The sequence below is a fragment of the Nymphalis io genome, chromosome 23 (genome assembly GCF_905147045.1).
Source record: "Nymphalis io chromosome 23, ilAglIoxx1.1, whole genome shotgun sequence".
NCBI lineage: Eukaryota > Metazoa > Arthropoda > Insecta > Lepidoptera > Nymphalidae > Nymphalis > Nymphalis io.
This window is the reverse complement of record NC_065910.1, coordinates 3,875,698-3,885,788: the sequence shown is the minus strand read 5'-3', so window position 1 is coordinate 3,885,788 and position 10,091 is coordinate 3,875,698. Positions and strand designations below refer to the sequence as shown.

Below are 10,091 nucleotides of genomic sequence, written 5' to 3'. Positions count from 1 at the left end.
AGAATCGAATAAAGAAAAGTAAGAATATATAGTTTTTATGTCATTTTATCGTATTTTAAACATTTGTATATAAACTATATTTTATAATATATTATTAAATTTCTGCTATGGCGATAACTCAAAAATTAATTTGATAACCTCATATTTTTTGAGGTAAATCTTTAATATTAAATATAATAATATATTTATTATGTTTTCAACAATATATTATAAATAAACTTTTATTCCTTTTCAATAACCTGAACCATGTTCTAAACAAAAAAGAATATAACCACCGATTTACCAAATCAGATCTCTCTAACATAGTTTAAAAGCGACAATCACAGGAATCTGATTTATTATATTGTTCAAGCGGAGGAAATCGTCGGTGATCTTTTGTAATTGAATTCAACAGCAAATTAATGGCCGGTCTAAGTGGGTCGAAACCGCCTATGCTTAATTTGATTTAGTTCAGGATGACTCAATTTCTTAGTGGGTTCCGAGCTTAATCTTGGAGGAATCTGAGACGTCTGATAGCTAATTTATTCCATATAGGATTAAAACCCTTTCTTCGATGGATTACTGTATATCTTCCTCACTGAATTTAAATTTAGACTATTTACTCTATTGTATAGTAATTTATTTTAAATGATTTACTTCAGAGAAGAAAGCGTAGGTACTAAATTTGTGTATATACATAAACATAAACATTTTATATTTTGTATAAAAGCTAAACTGTTACAAAGTGTGAAAGTGCCTAAAATAGTCTTCAACGACTATTTTGCCTCTTACTCGTATTCGAGGTTAAATTTACTTAAACAATATTCCCAGCGGTTTTCTATCTTACAAGTGATATATATTTGATACAGTTGAAAGAAATGTACATTCATGTTCCAAGATCTTTTACTCGGCAGGTGGTAAATGCCAGTCTCCCTTTGGAATAAAGATGCGAAGAGCCTCAAGAATTCTATTAAAGTGAAATCTTTTTATTTCACCACATTTAAAGCTAGAATGTACAATACATTTTAAGTTTCTCGCCAGAACGTGAAAATTGGTTCTAAGCGTAAAGGACAGCTGACATTTTATATTTCTACGTTTTCCTTCAATTCTTTGATAACATTGCTAATTTTTCGCTTTTAATTAAATACTGCAACGGTAAAAAACACAAATATTCTTAATTACATCACAATCACACACTCTTAATTATCTAAGGAACAATAATAATAAATAAAAAAAATCCTTTTACCCTTAATATTAATTAAGTTGGTGAAGGGCATAAATGGAACTGTCAAGGTGATTCGCGATTACAATCTAAAATCACGTTCCACAACCAACATAATCCACAACCCCATGAACACAAATAACAGCGTTCGAGGAAAACAACAGACATGTATTACGCGTTAATAAAGAAGTTACCTGGACTCCACAACATCTACTTAAACATATAATAATAATAATGTCCGATTTCGGCCACGGTGGCCAATCTCAAGAGAGATTTGCCAACTACGCAGGAGATATTATACTGTACTCTCATAATCCGATGGGACGGCAATCCTACAAGACCGGATGAGTTCAGGCGCAGGACCGACGGCTTTACGTGCTTTCCGAGGCACGGAAGTGTACACACTTCCAACTTCCAGACTCCGGGCAGCTACTGAGGATTTTCTGATAGGAAAACCCAATAACTTATAATTGGACCGACCTGGGAATTGAACCCAGGACCTCTGGGTCTGCGGCCTTACATCAAGCCACTAGACCAACGAGGCAGTCATTAGATTATTACTTTAACATATATTTATATCGCATAACATTAATACCATATTTTCATAAATTCATAATCCTAAAACTTAGATTGTGATGCTGCTGGAAGAAAAGATGCCGACACATTGAAATAACCATTTATTTATGATATTTATTTGTAAAAGCACAATTACAACATACATATAAAGCAAAGATAATATATCTAATATGAATGTCAATTACAAGTGTACAACGCACTTTCAGATTCATATATATATATATAGGCCTCTGCATCTTTGACAGATGATTTAAGCGGCATCGCGAAGGCACTTGCGTTCATGACTGAAAAGACCAATGCGAGAGAGGATCCTCCGGCCGCACTTCCGACAAGTGTATGCGCCCCCAGATGGGCGGGGGTTTGAAGCCCGCTCATAACGCCTAGTGCGTTTTTCTTTTAGTAGTTTAAACCAGTCATTGTCATGCTTTGATTGACCTTCGTGAATAAGGCGTCGCCACTTGGCACGGTCCCCTGCCAGTTCCTCCCATCGATTGCTAGGGATGTTAAACGCAACCATATCACGCTTAGCGCAATCTTTGTAACGGAGCATAGGCCGCCCAACAGACCTCTTTGCATCCACAACCTCTCCCAGTAGTATTTGCCTTGGAAGACGGGTCTGCTCCATTCGATGCACGTGTCCCAGCCACCGTAACCGTTTTTTTTTTAGAATGGCCATGATGCTAGGCAGCTGTGCCTTGCCTAGAACAGACTCGTTTGTCACGCGATCCTGCCATGTGATGCCCAGAATGTTCCGAAGACAGCGCAAGTGAAATGTGTTTAGTCGGCGTTCTTGTTTTGCGTACGTTGTCCACGTTTCTGCTCCATACAAGAGTGTGCTTAGGACACATGATTGGTAAACAAGCATTTTCGTTTTTACCGTAAGGTGTCTGTTATCCCAAGCCCTTGAACAGAGCCTCCCGAACATAGAGGCTGCTTTGCCGATGCGGAAGTCGATCTCTGCATCAAGCGAGAGATTGCTTGACAAATGCGACCCAAGGTAGCAAAATTTGTTAACCACCTGTAAAGGTGCGCCGTTAAGCAAGATGACTGGTTGCTCTAAACATCCTTGCGCTAAAATAACGGTCTTCTTGCAGTTTATGGACATTGAGAAGAGGTCGCACGCTCTGGCAAATTTGTCCATTAGACTCTGGAGTTGAGCTTGGTCATGAGCAACGAAGGCAGCGTCGTCAGCGAAGAGGAGACTATCTACAAATAGGTCCTCCCTGTAGCGTTTGGACTTGAGCATTGAGATGCTGTACAGCCTACCATCGGTTCGCGTGTGTAAGTGGACGCCTTGCTGTTCATCCCCAAAAGCAACCTTCAGAAGCACCGAGAAGAATATTCCGAACAAGGTGGGGGCCAGTGCACAACCTTGACGAACGCCACGGCGTACGTCGAATGGCGTGGATGCGTTGCCATTGTGCAGGACGGTGACTTCCATACCTTCGTGGAACGATTGCACTATCCTTAGGAGTTTTGGGGGGCATCCAATTCTGACAAGAACCGAGTACAACCCCTCTCTGCTCACGGAGTCAAAAGCCTTATTTAGGTCTACAAATGCAATGACTAGGGGGGTATGTTGCTCCCTACACTTTTCTTGTAGCTGTCTGAGTGAAAATATCATGTCGACAGTTGACCGTTGGGACCTAAAACCACATTGTGCTTCAGGGTATACGCGGTCGGCGAGCCTTTGTAGTTTGCCTAAAATGGCCCTGGCAAAGGCTTTACCGACGATGCTAAGAAGAGATATACCGCGGTAACAGTTGCAGTCGCCACGATCGCCTTTGCCTTTATAAAGAGTGACGATGTTAGCATCTCGCATATCCTGAGGGACGTAGTTTTCTTCCCAGCACTTAGCCAGGTGGTTATGAAGGATGGGCAAGAGGCACTCAAGCTTGACGACTTCGGTGACAACATCGTCTTTTCCGGGGCTCTTTCCGCATTTGAGCTTCTTGACGGCCAGATAAAGTTCCTCTACTGTGGGTGCAACGTCTAGCTCGTGCCAAGTTGCCAGATTCGGGACAAGCTCCATTGCTTCTGGCTGAATATCCACTGGGCACGAGTAGAGCCCCTTGTAGTATTCTACCCATCTTGCCATCTGACGGGTGCTGTCTGTTATAACAGAACCGTCGGTTTCCTTGAGAGGTGCCGTCTTTTTTGGAGTAGGTCCAAGAGCTCTTTTGATGCCCGCGTACACCCCGCCAATATCCCCCGCGTTTGCGCACGCTTGGATGCTTTGGCAAAGCTCTGTCCAATACGCATTTACAAAGAAGCGCGTGCTACGCTGGAGTGAGGCTTTTGCCTTCGTGAGATCTTTACGCGTCGCATCGCAAGGGTTAAGGCGAAAATTTAAAGCGGCTTGGCGTTTCGAGTCAATCAAGGGAAGTAAGTGCTCCTCGTTTTCTTGAAACCAGTCGTAAGATTTTGCCTTTTGATAGCCAAAAATCTTGCCTGCAGTGTCAGTGAGAAGAGACTTGACTTTTTCCCATTCGACTCGCGCTGATGCCGTACTATCCCAAGTTGCAACTTCTTCGCGGACGAGTTCCCCAAATGACTCCACTACTTCCATGTCACGAGTCTTGAAAAGATTTATCTTTTTACGACCGGGTGGCTTGGAAGAATGGACTCTTCTAGGGACAAGTCGGACTTTAGTAGCAACGAGGCTGTGATCGGTGTCACAATCGGCACTGTGAAACGCCCGCGTGTGGAGCGTTTCCCGTAGATCCCTCCTTCTTGTAAGAGCAAGGTCTAATTGGTGCCAGTGTTTAGATCGAGGGTGCATCCACGAGACTTTCCGCATCATTTTGCCTTTAAAAAAGGTGTTGGTAACACACAGCTGGTGCTTTGAGCAAAACTCCAACAGTCGTTGTCCGTTGTCGTTAAGCTTCCCTATGCCGTGTGCACCGAGGCATTCAGGCCAGGCTGATGTGCCCTGACCGACGCGGGCATTAAAGTCACCCAAAATATGCAGTCTGTCAGTTGGATTTACCCTGCGCACTGTCTCATCGAGCTGGCCGTAGAATTGATCCTTGGTCTCGGGTTTTGAACTAAGCGTCGGTGCGTAAGCGGAAATTAGCGTGACAAAGCCGCTTTTTGTGTTTAGACGCAAGACCATAATTCGCTCGGAAACGCCTACAGGTGTTTCTATGGCGTTGATGAGATGGTTTCGAACCGCGAAACCTACACCATGCTCTCGTGTTTCCAAGGAACTCTTGCCCTTCCAGTAAAAAGTGTAGTTAGCTTCACGCAAAGACCCTTCGTCTTCAGTTCTGGTCTCTTGTAAGGCTACAATATCAATATTGAGCCTTGTAAGCTCCACGTCGATACTGTAAGTTTTGCGCAGTTTTTGGGCGCAATCGGAGCTTCCGTAGGTGTTCGGGAAGCCTGTCCTCATCGTTCGGACATTCCATGTCGCAAAGCGCATGTAAGCAGCGTTGGTGTGGGTTTTGGGATTTATGTTCCTTTGAGCAGGTGGTTAATGTCACAGCGTCAACGTCTAGCTGTAAGGCTTGTGTTCCGTTCACCCAGGCGGAACAAGTTAACGCTGAGGCGGATCAGTACCTTATTGATCGGGGGCTGCCCGACTTAAAGCAGGCGGTAACTGATCAATGGATCTACGATGGATCCTCCTACTGTCAAGAGTGGCCCCTGGCGTCCGCACTTACGCCTATTCGTGCTGACTTATAACCGGTGACTGCCACTCTCCGTGTTGTTTTCCACCTGCAAGACAGGTGAGCGAAGTGTCCTCTCCGTGGATGCTGCTACGCCTGGGCCTGGCGACTTTATGGCAACACGGGCTTGCCCAGTACCCATGCCACCCTCTCCTCCTCCCCAGCAGGATCCGCAGGAATGACGAGTCAATACGTGTGGTGCTGGTTTGGCCGCAGGTGACTGGCTTACGCCTAAACGGAGGCACCGCTCCGGGTTTAATATTAGTTTTCCTTCTTCTTTGGCGTGACGCTGGGATAATTTTGGGAAACAGCGTATCAAGGAGAGGGGTGAGGATACTGTGATCACGGAAGATACAGGAATGTGACACTAGTAGCTAGAGCAGTCCGGGGTCGCGTACCCGTAGTGATTCCAACCAGCTATCGGACAGATAACTGTTAGATCCACCCTCTGGACAAGCCGAGAGTTTACACGGCTAATTACTATTTGTATTTTTATTGACATCTTTATATAAAAAATTAGGAAACAAAATCTTTTTCAATAAAATAATTTATCTTTTTTTATTTTTTTTGCCACCTGATGGTAAGTGGTCACCAACGCCCTTAGACATTGGCATTGTAAGAAATGTCAATGTCTAATGTCAATGGCAATGTCTATGGGCGTTGGTGACTACTTACCATCAGGTGGCCCATATGCTCGTCTGACTACCTATACTATAAAAAAAAAAAAAGCTATTTAGGCATTAGACGACATTACGTTAATTACAGATAAATTATTTTTAAAACATTGTATTAAGACATTACTTTGTTTCAAATCTGTTTCATTTATGTGGAGCCCTGGAGACTGGCGGCCTCAATCACCTTTTAGATAAGACACGCAACTCTTAATCAAGATAATAGATTATACAATTTAAATAAAGACAGAATATAGTTAAATACATACATCATTCTTCTTAGCAGGAGAGAATTCATTCATTAATGACGACGAGCCGGTTGGCGTGGTTGGTGGAACACTTGCCTTTCACGCCGAAGGTTGTGGGTTCGATTCCCACCCAGGACAGACATTTGTGTGCATGAACATGAATGTTTGTCCTGAGTCTGGGTGTAATTATCTATATAAGTATGTATTTACAAAAAAAAGTAGTATATGTGTGTGTATATCAGTTGTCTGGTTTCCATAGCACAAGCTTTGTACAAGCTTAATTTGGGATCAGATGGCCGTGCGTGAAAAATGTCCCAGGATATTATTATTATTATTAATATTAATTCTTCTTTCTGTAATAGCCTGTGAATGTCTCACTGCTGAGCTACAGGCCTCCTCTCCTCTTGTTGTGGAGAATTTTTGGAGCTTATTCCACCACGCTGCTTTAATGTGCAGTTTGGTGGAATACACATGTGGCAGAATTTCAGTGAAATAAGACACATGCAGGTTTCTTCACGATGTTTTCCTTCACCGTGAAGCACGAGATGAATTATAATCACAAATTAAGCACATGAAAATTCAGTGATGCTTGCCCGGGTTTGAACCCACGATCATCGGTTAAGATTCACGCGTTCTTACCACTGTGCCATTTTAGCTCGACAATTCTTCTTTATCTGTTCAAAATTACTAAATTATGGTTGGTTACCTATTTTAAAACCTACAGAAACTGTAAGCATCTTTCGAAGGCCACAATTTATTAAAAATAATGTACGAAAAAAAATCTTCTTCTTCTTCTGCCTAGCGTTTTCCCGGCCTAGTAGCGCCAAGGTCCGCTTTACTGCATCTATGCCTCCACTTTGCCCGATCTAAGGCGTCCTCCTTAGTGAGATCGTGCTCTTTCATATCGTCCCTCACAACATCGAGCCAGCGCTTCTTGGGCCTGCCGAGGGATCTAGGGCCTTCGACAACAAAGTCCAGGCATCATCAGGTGGTCTGCGGCTAATGTGGCCAAACCAACGCAGAAGGCTTTCCTGCAACTTATCCGCTACATCGCAAACTTCAAGGCTACCACGGATGTGCTCGTTACGAATGCGATCTAGTCGCGTAACGCCACACATCCACCGCAGCATCTTCATTTCCGCGACGTGAAGTTGCTGAACGTGTCTCGCGAGAGCTGGCCACGTCTCACTTCCGTACAATAAGACTGTTCGGATGATGCACTTGTACAAAAGGCCCTTTAATTTCACCGGTATCCTGCGATCACAGATTACCCCGGTGACTTCCCGCCATTGGGCCCAGGCTGCGTTTATTCGAGCTCTGACATCGTGGTCGACTGTACCAGACTCCCCGAGACCCGAGGGGTCCGTGCTGCGCGAATTTAAGCTTTTCCGTCTTGATAACGGATTCTCCGCCTATCTTTATCCGTACTGCCACAGGCCATATACTCGGTCTTCGCAACATTTAGCATCAGACCGACCCTCTCTAGCACACCTTTCCACTGGTTCACCTTTTGCTCCAATACCTGCTTGTCCCCATCTACCAGTGCAATATCATCAGCATACATCATGAGGTAGGGAGATGGCTCATGGGCTTTCGCTGTGACAACGTCAAGCACTACACTGAACAGAAAAGGACTCAGGGCCGAGCCTTGGTGGACACCAACTGTGTTCTTGAAAGGGTGTGTGTCGCCAACGGCGGTCCTTACTATTGATTCCGAATTATGGTACATATCTCGGATAATGTCAATATAGATTTGTGGTACGTTCTTCATCTTCAAAGCCTTCTTCTTATCTCTGTGGGCCTCGGCCAGTATTCTTAGGGCAAAGATGGGGTCTATGGTTCCACAGCCTGGGCGAAACCCATATTGACATTCCGAGACAGTACATTCTTGTCGGAGCCTTGAATATATTACGCGTTCGAAGAGTTTCATGGTGTGGCACATAACCTTAATACTGCGGTAGTTTTCGCAGTCCTGTACACTACCTTTTCCTTTATATACTGGAGAAATGATACTCAATCATCGTGCTTAAGTTGGAGCTAGCTTCGACTTTACAGAAGTCATGCTGTTTTGGTCCATTCAACAGCCACAATTTAGTTTTAGGTCTGCGTCGTTCAGGCACTTTTTTGCTTGGTACTACCAGCATGTCCATGAGAAGGATGCGGTGTTGTGTTGTGAGACATTCCCCAGGAATTACTTTGCAGTTGGTCACTCTACCAATTTGGCTTCTTCTTATGAGCAAGTAGTCGATCTGGGTGGAGTGCGGCCCAATTTTATAGGTGATGAGGTGCTCGGGTTTCTTTTGGAAGAAAGTGTTAATAATGGCAAGGTCTGATAATAAGCAGGTGCTGAGAATTGAATCCCCCTCTGCATTCTCACGACCATAGCCATAGCCGCCACGTACACGTCCATATTCACGTGACTCCTCACTAACATGGCAGTTCAAATCTCCACCTATCACGATGCTTTCGGTGTTCGGAATGTGCAGCGGAGCATGTCTTCCAAGTCATTCCAGAAGGCTTCTTTCTCCGATTCAGATCCGCCGACCTGTGGAGTGTAGGCGCTGATAAGATGAGTAATTACTCCTTCTATCAGTAGCTTCACCCGAAGAAGTCGGTCGCTCAGTCTTTCGACTTCTAGAATACTGTTCTGGAATTCCTCGGACAGTACTACGGCCACACCGTTCTTTCCTGAGGCGGATCCTGAGTAGATCAACTTGCAACCCAGTTCAATATCACGGGACTTGTTCCCCTTCCAACGAGTTTCTTGCAAGAATGCAATATAAACCCTGCGCCTCGTCAGTACGTCAGCCAGTTCAAGGGAGACCTATGAGAGAGCCGATGTTCCAGGTGTCAAAGTGGAGCTTCATTTTAGGTACTTGCTTCTTTAGCCGTGCCCGTACTTGACACGGTAGCCCTTTTCCACTTGTCGCAGGTTTAGAGCGATGTGCCTGCGCGTCGTTTTGCGGGGACGCCCTAGCCATTGTACCTAAAATTCTTTTCTTCTTTTCCATGTTAAATGGCGGGTACTGGTTTTACAAGGAGCATGTAAATCACATCTCAATATTAAATACTATAAGATTTAAAATAATACAATGACTTAAATTAGTAAATTTCACTGATACACACCAACATCGCTATAAGTCGGTTGTCAACATTTCACAATAAGTCCTCATAGAATAGAACGGTACTCATAGAAGATCTCTGACCCCTTTTGTATTTTTTGGATATTGAATTTATATTTTTGATAAGTAGCGTCGACTAAGCTCAAAATTATCTTCAGAAGAAAGTAAGACTTAAAGCACTTTCATTAAGTAATTGGTTGTTAACTCTGTTGATTTGGGTCAACTATCAATAATTATGATAGTTTTACTTTTTCAAGTTGGAATCTTTTGTTAAGGGTACTATGGTTTATTTCGCAACCATTTTATTGCAATATGTATCAAAAGTACTATTTTGAAAAGGCGTATTTGTAGTATCTAACATAACTACATAAATGATATAACTGACAAAAAGGACATCGGTTTAAATTTTATTTTTTATAATTCATGCAGTATTAAATGGTGTATCTGCAGACGTTCTGTGGCAGCCTAATTTTTATACCTTTAAATATTATCTTATTATTTTATCTTATAAAAAAAACAACAAATTAATTGGTTGATAATTAAGTATCAACGAATTAATTCGAACTGTTTATATACTTATTATAAATGGATTACCATTAATC

At 43.1% G+C, this 10,091-nt stretch overlaps 1 pseudogene; it reads right to left on the bottom strand.

The window, feature by feature from the left end:
* Nucleotides 1-7,165: 7,165 nt before the first annotated feature.
* Nucleotides 7,166-9,378, bottom strand: LOC126777447 (uncharacterized; annotated as a pseudogene).
* Between the last annotated feature and the right edge of the window lie 713 nt (nucleotides 9,379-10,091).